This window comes from Notolabrus celidotus, chromosome 11, assembly GCF_009762535.1.
Source record: "Notolabrus celidotus isolate fNotCel1 chromosome 11, fNotCel1.pri, whole genome shotgun sequence".
NCBI classification, from domain to species: Eukaryota; Metazoa; Chordata; class Actinopteri; order Labriformes; family Labridae; genus Notolabrus; species Notolabrus celidotus.
The window spans coordinates 21,101,496-21,115,834 of record NC_048282.1 but is presented as its reverse complement, the minus strand read 5'-3'; the positions used below and the strand labels follow the sequence as shown (position 1 = coordinate 21,115,834).

The 14,339-nt window shown below is 39.8% G+C and overlaps 1 protein-coding gene across 1 annotated transcript in view; it reads left to right on the top strand.

The window, feature by feature from the left end:
- Window positions 1–14,339, top strand: part of LOC117821080 (adenylate cyclase type 6-like) — a 66,173-nt gene that overhangs the window by 30,291 nt on the left and 21,543 nt on the right. The window lies entirely within an intron of this gene.

Genomic DNA, 14,339 nt, shown 5'->3' with positions numbered 1-14,339 from the left:
TGGATAATGTATGGTTAGCAGGTTGTCATGGGACAAAGAATCCCATAACAACCTGCTAACCATACATTATCCCGCTTATTACCCGGCTACTAACTTAAAATACAAACACATTGTCAAAAACATTGATAGGGGCGTTAGTGGCCTAGCAGTCTAAGCGGCCCACATACAGAGGCTACAGTCCTCATCGCAGGGTTCGCCGATTCGATTCCCGGCGGTCGACCATTTCCTGCATGTCTTCCCCCACTCTACTCCTCACATTTCCTGTCTCTCTTCAGCTGTCCTATCAAATAAAGGCAAAAAGGCCAAAAATATAACTTAAAAAAACCAACAAAATAGATTAAAGATTATTTTATTGATCTAAAGTGATTTAAAGTGATTTATGTTTACAGTTTTTTAAAATAGTCCCTGTGATTCGACTGCAGTTAGCGTTCCATAGTGATGGATTCTTATCTGCCTGTTGCGGTGGATTTAACATGAAACTGTCCTCATTCAGCTCTCCTTCTCTGAGCTCTGCAGTTCACACACCTTTAAAAATAAACAAACGTCACAACTTTGAACCCTGCTGCTATTATCACCACCGCTCATGATTTAAGTTTCTTTGTAGAGTCTGGTAACATAAAGTGTCTCTAACCTGCTCTGCTGCCGTTGCTAATATTGCTGGACAGAATCCAAAATGTAAATGTCCGTAGCCTGCCGATTTTGCCGATTTTGCTATGCAAAGTGTCCGGCTGCCACGCAGGATCTGACTATTACCATTCAAACACATTTACACACCAGATTAAGGACACCTTTAAATGTGGACTACCAGGAACCAACTGGAAGATCAGTAAGAGAGCCGGGTGATAATACAGGATAATTAACCCAATACTTCTGTAAAAAAATGCCATAAGGTGCATAAGTATTAAGCCTAATAAAGCACTGTTGATACAGGATTAGTTTCACCAGGGGACTGTCATTTATTTGTGAATTAGATCCTGACACCAGTGTCTGTGTGAAAAGAAGAAGACATCCAAATCTAGTAAACTTCCACAAAGAACATACATAAGAAACATATGAAAGGACTTAAGTCAAACGAAATTGGAGATTTTGATTGGAAAGTGTCTATGCGGATGATACAATAACAATAGTTCTATACTAAAAGGAGATGTGGTGCACCTTGTGTTTTGCAGGCAACATCGCTGTTATTTTGTGAAGCACTTTGGGCTACATGTTTACATATGTGTATGAAAGGTGCTCTATAAATAAAGTTAATGCACTCATACTGGTGACACTCAAAAGGCAACAAACCCCTTTGAATGATAGAAAATGTTTGTTTGGCTCTTCAGCATCTTGATCTTTTCATTGATTGAAGTCCACACTGTGTAGCCAAATGATGAGTTTGCACCTAAAATACAGGTGAAACCTTTGTTTACAATGTCCAACAGCCTCCATCAATTTTGGAAAAAGCCTCAGATCCTTCTTTAAAAAAAAGAAAGACCAAGCCAAATTACTGAGATGCTGATTTTGATTGGGTTAATACTTTTAGAGGACCTTTGTGTGTCCCAAAATACAGTAGCTGATTTTTGGCAGAATTTTTACTTTCCAAATTACAGACATGATCAATTCGCACAGGATTATAAACAGACATCCTCTGCGATTATTGAAAAATTGTCAGAGGTCTCCAGGTAAAACTGATCCTGTGCAAATAGGCCCAAATGCATCACCAGATTTTCTACAGACAGAGTTATCCCCTCCATAGCATGAATTTCACTTCCCATATATCCGTCCATTCCTGTGCTGTGAGAGGCCCCGGAAGAAAAACACCTGTGCTTCAGTGTGTTCATATAAGCATGTCAAATACATGATATATGTTCTTGTTAAACCTTACCTAAAGTATGCTAAATAATGGAACAAATAGCCATGACATATAGTTGTTATGAATGCATTTTATTGCTCTGTAAAACTGCTCCGAAAGGTCTTCCATCTGGAGAAACTCAGAATATCTTCTAACAGTTTGATTGATTTTGTCCTGGAAATCTCTTGGAAAATGATTTCCTGTGAAAGAACAAAACTCTGCCCTGCTGTTCATCACAAATTACAGAAATGACAAGACCATACAGGTGATTGTGTGCCAAAATATTTTTTCGTCTGCAGCTTGTGAGATTAATTTTGTGAAGTGTTTTTCCACTGTAAGATACACACACCCACACGTCTTGTAGTAGTGCGTCTCTGTTAGCTGCAGTGTGTGGACCACCCAAGCCGAGCGAGCAGGCGGGGCTTTGACTCTTTATCTATGGATGTGGTTCTGGTCATTTCAGATAAGGGCAGTACGAGCTGTGGGTAGACATGAGGCTCAGGCTGAGTACACAAACACAGCAACTGCCTGGCACCACACACACATACATACACTCTCTCTCACACACACACACACACACACACACACACACACACACACACACACACACACACACACACACACACACACACACACACACATAAAGACACTTTCACAAAGGCTGAACGTGACAGTGAGCACGAGTCAGAGCGGGAGGAGGCAGCAGAAAAAGAAAAGAAATGAAAGCATATGGAAATAAATAACTGAGGCTCTAAAGGAAAGATAAGGGACAACCTATGGGGAGGAGGCTCTCATTTGTAAAGCACTAGTCACTGTGTTTGGGGTGCTAGAGTGTGTTTTACAGAGCCTGATCCAACACAGATGCTCTAAAGAGTTCCAGATGCTCCTCAAAGGCCGATGAGCTCTGACTTGCAATCTTGCTGGCCCCGATCCAACAACAATATGCCATCAGTCATTGCTCCCTCTGGGGAAAGGTCTTATAAATTCAGTGTCTTGTTCTCCAGTCTTTCTGTGGCCGTCCTGCCGGGGTTAAATGTCTTTTTCCATGTTAGCATGAAATATTGTTTTCAGTGCATTAAAGTGCCCAAAACCATCTGAAGACAGGCTCAACAGTTTGTTGAAACTCTCCTGAAAACAGGGTTAGACGTTAGACCAGCAACTTTGACCCAGCATGAGAAGCCTGTCAAGTTTTTGATTTCTCTACTGGAACATGGACACGGGGGTCATGTTCTCAGAGCCATTAGTCTGTCTGTCAGAGGGATGACAGAAAAACGACACAGGCCCAAGAAGAACCGATGAGGTTCTGGAGCTGACCCTGATCCAACTCAGTATAATAAGTACGTTTGTACGTGTAACGGCAAATAATCTAAAGATTGAACATGCAAAATTTAACCCAAATAATTATCCCAGTGCTAATAGTGAAGTGGGACTTGGACAACATAATATAGCATCATGTTCGCTCTACACTTAAGTCAAAGCATTTTTTTAAATAGTTTTCTTTTGTGTCTTTAAGGTAAAATGTATGTTTAATATGAATTATTGATTGGTGATTACGTGGATTTTTTGCCTTTTAGCTGCATTATATCATCATATATTATCACTGTCGGGCAGAAACCTTGTATCTCCACAACCACTCCTTTCCAGGAAGCAAAATAAAACCTATGAATTAACCAAGCCTTTTTTTTATATGTTACAGTTGTGCTCATAAGTTTACATACCCTGGCAGAATTTCAGATTTATTGGGTAGTTTCTGTTGTCATTATAATATAGAAAGAGTAAACAACATTGTTTGACAATAAATGGCTTCACCCAACCACTAACCATGAGTGAAAAAAAGGTTTTACTCTTATCATTCATGTTCTCTGAAAAATGGCCAAAAAAGAATCACAAATTCTGCCAGTGTATGTAAACTTATGAGCACAACTGTAGATATATTCATCTGTTATATTTTAGAAAGTCTACTAATGGACACAAAGGAAGATCAATAGCATTTGTTAATGGAAAAAATAAAAAAGATTGAATTCGAAAATACAAGGTTTTCTGTCTGACAGAAACCACCATCCAGACCTGGATCTCTTTTTGGAAGATTTCTGTGTATTGTCCAATGTTAACTTAAAACCGCATGTATGCAAGAGTTTAAAGTAAGCTAAAGTAGGAGAGGTGGAGCTTAGTTGACTGAATTGATTGGTTGAAATTTGGACATCAATCTCAGTGTTGATGTTAACTTTTCTTTACCATCACTTGATAACAAAAAAACATTTATTTATAGTAAAGAAATACTGAATGACATGTAGTGTACATACACCAACAACAACACTTACACAAATTCCTTGTTAGCATGAACCCATCCGGCAACAAACCTGATTCAGAAGAAGTTTCTGAATACAACCAGATTCAGAATATACTGAGAATACAACATGTTTGGCCTGTACTGTGTTAGTTTAATGAGTTTGTAAGACAGAGTCATCTACCCCTCCCTGACACCCATTCCTTGTCAGTTGGACTCCACACAGCACCCTCCCTGAATCAGGGTGGGGGGCTGCTGCAGGTCTTTGGAGGGAGGCTGAGGAATGTGGGTGATAGTTGCTAAGTGAAAGCTGCGCTGCCATCTCTGATAATTCACAGTCTCCGTGGGTGTGAGTCTCGGGCCAACGCTAAGCAGAACCTTTCACAAGACAGAGAAAAAAGAAAGCACCCGCAGAAAGATAGAGAGAGAGAGAGAGAGAGAGAGAGAGAGAGAGAGAGAGCAGCAGCAGCACTGAGTTACGGCTCCATCTTCCACGCACAAGAGGTGTATAATGACTGCTGGCTTCAAAATGAGCTCTCTTAACAGCAATATGAAGTCAGGAGAGTGAATTAAACACCTGCATAACATCATGGCTAAGCTTGTTTTTTAACATCAACAACTTTTCCACTCACAGTTTGGACATAAGAGACGAAAGAGTGTACATTTCACATCCTTAGAGAACATTTGGTCTGCAGTATTTTTCCAGTAATTGGGCTTAAAGAAGCTACTGAACTTTGGCTAACTGGCATATTTGCATGGATGTTACACTGAAATGATCATTACTATGCACTGTCCCTTTAAATAAATAAATGTAATGAGTCAATTTAATACCAAGCCGCAACCTCCGGTCTCAAAGTATGAAGCCCATGTGGAAGTGTTATTAACTGCAATTTATCGAGCTTCCAATAGAGGCTGGCTGGAGAAACACCGGAAACCACATACACATCAATTCAAAATAGACGATCTTTGCAGCATTAACAAACATGTTTACAGTTGGATCATCACAGCTTCTCTTATGCACAGTCTGTGTGTGTCCTTCCTAAGGATGCTGTTTATTGTCACACTCTTCTTACAGATCTCTGACATGGCTCTTCCATCCTTAATATAAGTCCCTCTCAGTCTGAAACGAGGCCTTGTTGGCCTTAAAAGTCAATGTTTACAGTCTGACTGTCAGGACCACAGACTTCCTGCTAAAGCAAATGACTTCTTTGCTAATCCATCATAAAGGAGGAGAAAAATTATGAATGAAGTTCCACTGGGATCCAGTGGCGGCTGGTTGAGTTTTCTCCAGGGGGGGCTATAACTCCAAAATAGCAAGCAAACATGTACTAAGGTATCACACCACAGAACTTGACACAGTCTATTATTTGAGATAGGATGTGCCTGTTTTTGTCAACCTCCTCATTGTGCTTACGGATCCCTATCCTGTAGCCTTCATCAAGCTGACATGAAATATTTATTTTTCAAAACATGGCTAGTCACAGTGTATTTTCCATGTGGATCCCAGTTTGTTCATGCTTCTTTATCTTTTCTGAAAAGTGCTTCAAATCAGTAATACCTGTCTTAATCCATGCTGGGTCAGATCCTGACGTCTTTAAAAACGGAGGCAGGGAAAGCAAAATAAAGCATTAGCCTCACGACATGCAGTTAGCCAAGCCTTGTTGCTAAACCAGGTCCTGGAAAAGGACCGGGTGTATTGTCTCCCTCTGTCTTTGGACTGCTGATTAATGGTGATGTTCAGCTGATCAGGTCCGTGCTCTTTCACGTGGAGCTTCTCCTGATACGTTCTCCTCTCTAAAGGTGGTGTCTTCAGTGATTTCACTGAATTATTTAATTAATCTTTCAGAATATTATTTTATTATTTCATTTTAATTAAAAAAATGTTATGTCTGGTAATGTGGTGGGTAGTGGGGCGGCATCCTAGCGCCCTCTATTGGCCAGCCGTCACTGCTGGGATCATAAGTGAAGTTCCACTGCCCCCTCTTTACTCATTCTCGCCTGCTGTATGCTAACTTAAAGATGTTAGCTTCAGAGGTTCTGAAGCTGTATTCTGATCAGGCGAAGGGAGGTGATGGGTGTTCAGGTATGAAAGTAGGGTGCTGCTGCTGCTGAGACATATCCAATGATGTAGAGGTGAATGTTGGGAACTCCTTTTGATTATTGATCAATATAAAGTGCTCAAACTCAGAATTGAAGGCAGTGTTGTTCTGAGTCAAACCAGCATGCGGGTTGATGGTGGAGATCAGTTCTGTTCTTCAGTACATTGAATTAAGATTTTATGGTTGCCTTCATTCCCAGTTTTGGGTTCATGGGTGTGGTTTACATTTTATCTACCTGTTCAGTTGTGTGGCGGGAGGCATACAAAGAGGGTGAGGGGGTTTGAATATTTTTTTGTTGACCGCCACTGTCATCTTCATTATCATCATTTATTTAGATCTTTTTTGGAATTGATTTTTTTTCTTTTTTTTGTATTTTTATTTGGAAAGGGTAACAATACAAAATTTACAACACTTAGATAATTGTATTCATCATTTTCCAGTCTTTTATGTGTATGCATAGAGAGAAAAAATATGTCCAGATAGCCACTCAGACCTGAAATCTTTCTGTCCTCCATCTTTCCAGGTGAATGCATCCATTTATACTCTTGACATTTATACATATACATATCCTAATCCTCTTCAGTCAGTAATCAACACTCATTTTCCTGCATACATCCCTTACACAAACCATCAGATATATAACTATTTACATAATAACTAGGGGAGCTTACATTTATGTTTTATTCTAGGAGGAGGAGGGTTAATACCCTGTTGGTGGACTCATACAAAATCTGCTCGCACTGGGGTTATAAATTGAATCCACTAATTCCAAATTTGATAAAATTTGTCCTTTTGGATCCTCAGAGAGTAAGTCAACTTCTCCATTTTAAATATTTCCAAGATTATTCCAAACCAGTCATCCACCGTTGGTGCTGGTTTAAGCCACCTTCTGGTGATTGATTTTTTTACTGGCTGCTAAAAGCACTTGCACTCCTCTTTTTCAGACACAGAACATGACCCAAGTACAGAGCCTCAAAGGTCATGGGTACTTGAGTCTCAAACACCTTGCCTAGTGTCTTGTGGATATCGTTCCAATATAAACTCAATTTAGGACAGTCCCAGAATAAATTAAAATTATTTGCCTCCATTGAGCCACATTGTCTCCAACACATCCGTCTTGTATCCCTATATTTGTCTTGGTATGGAGTCTTAAAGTACCTGATAATATTTTTTCAGCAATGTTCTCTCCAGTCTCCGGAGTTAGTGGAAGACCACTGAAGACTGCAAATCTGCTCCCAAACCTCCACCGACAGCCCTATTCCTGCTTCCTTCTCCCATTTATCCTTGACATATAAGGTGTTGTCGTGTTTTTAGCTCCAAGGAGGGCATTGTACTGTTTAGAAATAGACTTTCTTTTTTGGTATTGAATAATTTTGAGTGTTTTGTTAATAAATAGAAAACCTTTCATGGACTTTGATTTTGATTTAAGATGCATCACAAACACGAGCCCACTTAGTCTCAGCGGCACCTTTCAATCTTAGCCGCCTCAGCTGTGAACTTAGTACATGTAGACAAATGTGACCAAGTTGTTGAACACGTTAAAGTCATACCTTTTAAATAAACATGCTAGCATTGTGTTTGGGAACATGTTAGCATTCTAACTTTAGCATTTACCCTGAAGCAGCCCTGTTTGTTAGCTTCAGGGATCTGTTAGCATTGCTGTTGACTTGCTTTGCAATAACATAATAATAAAATATCAAGTCTTTATGAGGAGAAAGTTTTATAACTGAATGCCAAGCTTGTTTATATTACAGAATCTGAATCAATTATAATATAAAGTGTGCCGTTAACAGTATCGTATGATTAAGAGAAATTAAAGGTAAGTTAGGGGGGTGGATCTTGTGTCTCCATTTTTAACTTTCATAAAGCTCCATGCTAAAAAAAAAAGCACCACAGTGTGTTAAACTCACTCACCTGTACTGGATGATTGATACAGAATAAATATATCCTTATTTATGATAAACCTTCACAAAAACTTACTTTTGATCTTAGGTTGACATTTTAAAATATCTAAACAAACATGCTTCAGATTTCTTTTGGAAAACCTGCAATACTTTAAAATAAAGTATAAGATTCCCAGAGGTATCCTACCTACGCAGCAAAGAGGTAAAACAGAGAGGTCAGAATTACTGCAGCAACACAACCTCACAGCTGATCATCTATTGATCAGGCCTGCATCTCCTCTCTAAGCTGTAGGGGGCTTTTTGAGGCAAATACATTTTAATCTATGCTGGGGCTGAATGGCCAGTATTAGTGTTTTGCCTGTCCAGTCTAGATCAGTGTGGCGCTTACATAATGCCATTTTGATATTCAGGGATTAGGCTGAAGTCCTCTTCCCAGACTGGCTGGCTGCTTCCATTGTGTCGCCTCGGGGGAAAATGACGACTGCTTTTATGAAGAAGAAAAAAAGAAGGAGTGCATTTTGAGTGATGTTAGCCATCGTTTAAATTAGACGTGATCACATCTGTAACTCCAAAAAGGCAGAGTGAGCAGTGACATTACATAGTGTTGTGATCATAAAGGATCAAAGCAGCATAAAACAGGCTGTCAGGGTTCGCTAATGAGCGGTGAGTTAGGATAAATTAGTCTGTTGTTGAGCACAGAGGACATGAGCAGATGCAGCGTCCTCGCACTGGGAGCGTGTCAGTGTGTGCTCAGGACAGGTAGCAGAGCTCCTAAAGAGGCGGAGAGCTGTTGCGTAAACACAGGACCTTTTCTGTGTACTCTGTAAACCCACCGGCTCTGGCCCTCTTGAGAAAAGCAAGCAATTAGTTTGAGGCGGTGACCTCACACACATGGGGCAGGTGATGAATCTGGACACTTGAACATGTTCGGTAGTTGAAGCTCATTGCATGTGGAGAGATTAAAGTCTTTGAATGAACACATAGAGATTGACAGGAGGTGTTCACCTGCCAATGCTGCTGCAGGTTTCACTTTTGTCTCGTGGCTGTTATTTTGCTTGATCAGTTAGAGTAATGTAAACAGAGCCGAGCGCTCCGAGCCATCTGCCTAATGTCACTGTGGCCCATATCTGTCTCTTTCTCTCTCTCTCTCTCTCTCTCTCTCTCTCTCTCTCTCTCTCTCTCTCTCTCTCTCTCTCTCTCTCTCTCTCTCTCTCTCTCTCTCTCTGTATCACTCTTTCGCTGCACCCGTTCCTGTACTCTTCCTGCCATCCTCACATTGTCTCTTCCCTTCCTCATCCTTACCACTCATTTCCTTACTTCCCTCAACATCTGTCAGTCTTACATCTTATCTGTGATGTCCATTATGCTGCTGTTCTATTTTCAGCCCCACCCCTTGTTTGCTTTCTTGTACTCATCTGTCCGTCACCCATCTGTTTTCTATTCTTGTGTCTGATGCTCTGTAAACTATGTCACCTCGGGTCACCTTTACCCTCCATTGCTGCTCATGTTTTTCTTTCATGAGAGCCGTCTTTATTTTCATTTATTTATGCTTTACATTCTTTTAGCATATGTTTATTGGTGATATATTTAGACAGTAGAATAGCTCTTACTATGGGAGATGATTCATGAAGCATGCATTAGTTTGATGATATAGATATGTCCCAGTTGTTTGTTAATTGTTTTGACTTTGAACATTCACTTTTGAGTTTTAAAACTAAGTTTAAATGTGCAGTAGGGGAGAACGGGGTTGGTTGTCACACTTTTTACTATTTTGATGATTGCTCATCATCAAAACATCTTTCAATGGTCATTTCTACATTAAATTGAAGTTTAAGGTGTTGGCTTGAAATGTGTGTCCCTCTTATTTTCCAACTCATTGTAACAAAGAGACAATTAACTATCAAAGACACTCTGACACATTGTGACAACCAACCCCATCACGGGGATGGTTGTCACACACTATGGGGATGGTTGTCACACACTATGGGGATGGTTGTCACACACTATGGGGATGGTTGTCACACACTATGGGGATGGTTGTCACAATGGAATTTAATGGGAAAAATCTTTTTAAAAAGGCAAGAAGGCAGAATTAAATTTGAAAGTTTAATTGCACTGACAAGTGATAGGCCTACATAACTTAATGCATTTTAACCATAGACTGTAAAAAATATGGACGTAGTATCCGTGACGTCACCCATCTGTTCCTGAGAGCTGTTTTGAAGCAAATCGACGGCAGCAGCCATATTGGTAATGCGGAACTCAACTAGGTAGAGTGTGACGTAGTGTGAGTCTCTTAGCCAATGGCTGTGTGTTCCCGACCGGGATTCACGGCAGTCATGTCCTTATTTGGGCAAAACTCATAATATTAATATCTTCTTAACCGTCACGTTAGAAAAAAATTCACCCCCCGTACAGTGTATGCCATTAGAGAGATTAGCGTTGTAGGGCCAAGCCGTTTTTTGAACCAGGCTGTAAACATGTTTATTAATGCTGCAAAGATCGTCTTTTTCCCATTCATATCTATGTGGTTTCCGGTGTTTCTGCAGCCAGCCTCAAGCGGATTTTCGATGTATTGCAGTTTATATCACTTCCGCATTGGCTTCATCGTTTGAGACCGGAGTTTGCCGCTTGATTTTAACATAAAATGAGCAAGGACCGTGAACAGGAAACACATCTTTAGGCCAGCCTATATAACAACATACAGAACAAAACAAATAGGCCGAACAATAATGGCCGACTCAACTAGGTTACATGCAGTCACTGTCTGAGTTACAGTGATGGAAATGTAGGGTCTGCACACTACAACTAATTTCACCATGCATGATTTTGCCAATATAGGGGTTGGTTGTTGCACGTGACAACCAACCCCAAAGAAAATGTGACGACCAACCCCAACTGGAATTTCTTGCTAGCATCAAGGCTAACAACCATCTATCAACTACTTAGCTAGCTAATAAAAATCTAAACTATAGCTTTCCTCTCAAACTTTGTAAGGGTAACACTTGTTTTGTTATAAACCCATCGTTTAAAATCCTAGAAGAAAAATACTGAGGAGCTGAATATTTACTATTTGACATGAAAAACACAAAAAGTCCTCTCACCTCAAGTTCAGCTGTCTTACTCCAGAGAAGACTATATAGGTGAGCTCTGATCCTAATTCTGGAAATGTCCATACCCCAATTTGAGAGACAGTGCCCTCTGGTGGTGAGATATAACGAGTGTGCCAACCAACCTGTGTGACAACCAACCCCGTTCTCCCCTACTTCTTCAATGTATTATCTATGGACACTTTTTGACTTTTGCATACCATTACTATCAGTAAAAGACACCCAAACATGAGTGGATCAGAAGCCTTTGCAAACAGATTTTTGAAAAAAAAGCTTCATGTTGTCAGTTGTACCATCGTGACTGCTTTTAACCCCTCTGGATTCCCCTCGGATTTATCTTTGCAAGTCAAAACTGAGACAGTAGTAGAAGTATTGTTATCTAAAATACTTAGAATCAGTGGTGACATATTTCAGTGGAAGAATGAAAAATAAATTGAAAGTTTGAGTTACACAAGGCGAATGAAATTTGCTTAAAGATGTTTTATAATTCTGGAAGTTATGTCAGAGGGTTATGAAAGAAGCTTTATGAGTGTTTTATATTCAAAAAGCTCCCAAGATGACATGATTTCTCTCCAGAATGATATCTGGTTATTGTTTGATATCAAATATAGATTTTTACCAAAGCTGGCCAATAAGTACTAAAAACATTCTGTAATAGTCCCTCCGAAAATGTTCATGAATGCAAAGGCCAATGCAAGTGCCGTTTAACATATCTGGAAAAAAGAAACATAGCTTAGAATTTGTCTTTGTGTTATTGTCATAGACTGTATAAATAATGGATGTAGTATCCGTGACGTCGCCCATCTGTTTCTGAAGCGCTGTTTTGAAGCCAATCATCGGCAGAAGCCGTATTGGAAATGCTGAACTCAACCTAACTTCTGTCTCAGTAAATAGGTGGGCTTTGAGCCTCCTAGCCAATAGCTACAGTGTTCTCGCCTGTCAATCAAGTCAGCTGTGCCTTTCGTAATCTCAATATCTTTGAAATTGCCGCATTATGAAAAAATAAACCCCCAAATCAATGTTCAAGAAATGAGCTATCCAGACTACACTCGTCTTTTGTACCAGGCTGTAAACATGTTTTTTTCTGCTGTAAAGATTGGCTTTTTTCAATTTGTGTGTATGTGGTTTCCAGTACTCCCGGAGCCAGCCTCAAGTGGATCCTCGAGAAACTGCAGTTTGTAACACTTCCGCATTGGCTTCAATTCTCTTGGCTGGAGGTTGCCACTTGGTATTGTGCAAAAATGACGATAGTCATGGATCATAGCATTGACCATTGTAAGCTGTGAAGCCACAATACCACCTTGATGGGCACTGCCATGGTGCTGAATTTGGAGTAGAGGCATGCGCAGAAGGGATTTGGCTAGTGGAGACATTGAGCTAGTGTCACACCCCTTATTCTAATCAAAAGTCAGTGACTCTTGTGTTAGTATTTCCTCTAGCTGTCCCCCCTCTACTCTGCTAATCCAGTAAAGATCGCTACAGGTCCCCTCATCCTCATCAATCATGATGTCACATCTTATCTTTTTAACATCAGCTAAACTAAAATTCTGAACACATACATAAATCAGCATAATAAGAGCTAACCATAACGCCAAAAAAGCATGTTTGAGAAAAAATATTTGAAATGTATTTCAATATTTTTAGTTTGACCCATGACCCATCAGTTAATATTAAGGATGTAATGATATATCGCAAGACTGTAAAAAATCGATACAAATAAGGGTGGATTAAAATCGATTCAACAAAATATGTATTGGGATATTATTTTTAAACAGTAGAAGGCACTATCTGCATTATACTCTGCTTGTTCAACATCATTAAGTCTCTTGCCATGCTCTCTCGTCACTCGCTGAGTGGAGGTGTTTTAAGTTTAAAGCATGTTTCAGAATCAGCTGACGAAAGGTGTTGCACACAGCGGAGACGCTCAGCTGGGGGCTGCAGCTGAGTGACAGGTCTCCACAAGCGCTTTTTTTCTCTGCTGCTGGACTGATTCTGACCTGGTTGCACTTCCGGCTGACACCTTGCTGCGTTTATATGCTTATTTTTCTCATTATGAACGAGAAAACTGGACACTGTGAGTCTAAAATATGATTCTGTTCAGTTGTCCTGTTGCAGTAAATCCACATGTTGTATTCTGAGTCTACACTCTTCACTATGACCATGCGTCCACGGAGGTTATGTATAAGCCTCCTCCTCATGTTGATATTCAGCGTGTTAACATTTTGAACACCTCTTTGAACGTTCATGTTTTTTTAATGATTAAACGATAATTGATCATTAACATTTCCAGAGATTGATCACAGTTATTTGTTTTAATATTTAATACTTTCATTTGGGAATCATTCACTTTCCATTTCTCTATAATTGTTCTGAAAATTTCCAACAAGGTATTTTTGTACGGTGATTTTGGTTTTTTTGCAAGTTGCGGAAAAAAGGTGTGCAGTGGTTTTATTTGAGTTACAACACACCTTAAAAATTAAAAAGGATTACTTTGTTTACGAAGAAATATAAGAAAAAATATATGGATTGCAACTGTCCATATCTGAGAATTGAAATAAAATAATAGTTATTTAAATTTTGAGTTCAATCCAGTTTTCTTGAAAATCGTAAGAGAATCGTGAGTGAATCGTATCGTGAACCAAAAATTGGGATTTGAATCGAATCGTGGGTTGAGTTATTCTTACATCCCTAGTTAACATGAAGGAGGTGGGCTTTACTGTAGCCAGTCACCTGTGAGAGTGCTTCAAGTTTTAACTCTTAAAGTTTTGCTTTCACTTAGGAAGTTGTGTTGTCAATGTGTTTTAGCATGATGTGTCTCACAGTATGATGTAGCTGAAGATTTGGATTGTTGGCTAAAGATTCTATAACACTGGACGTGATTGTGAACCCAGAATTGTATATTTAAAAAACTGCCCTAATGCAATAGTAGGACATGTGTCCCTTAGATAGAAAGAGAAAAGGGAAAAATGAAATAAAACGAAGGTGAAAAGCAGGGCATCAGTTTAACTCCGTATGCTCCATGTACAGGTTAAGGTCCTTGCGGCTGCAGCTGGCCCAACTCTTGGCCTTGGCCCTTTGCTGCATGTCTTTCCCCGCCTTCTACTC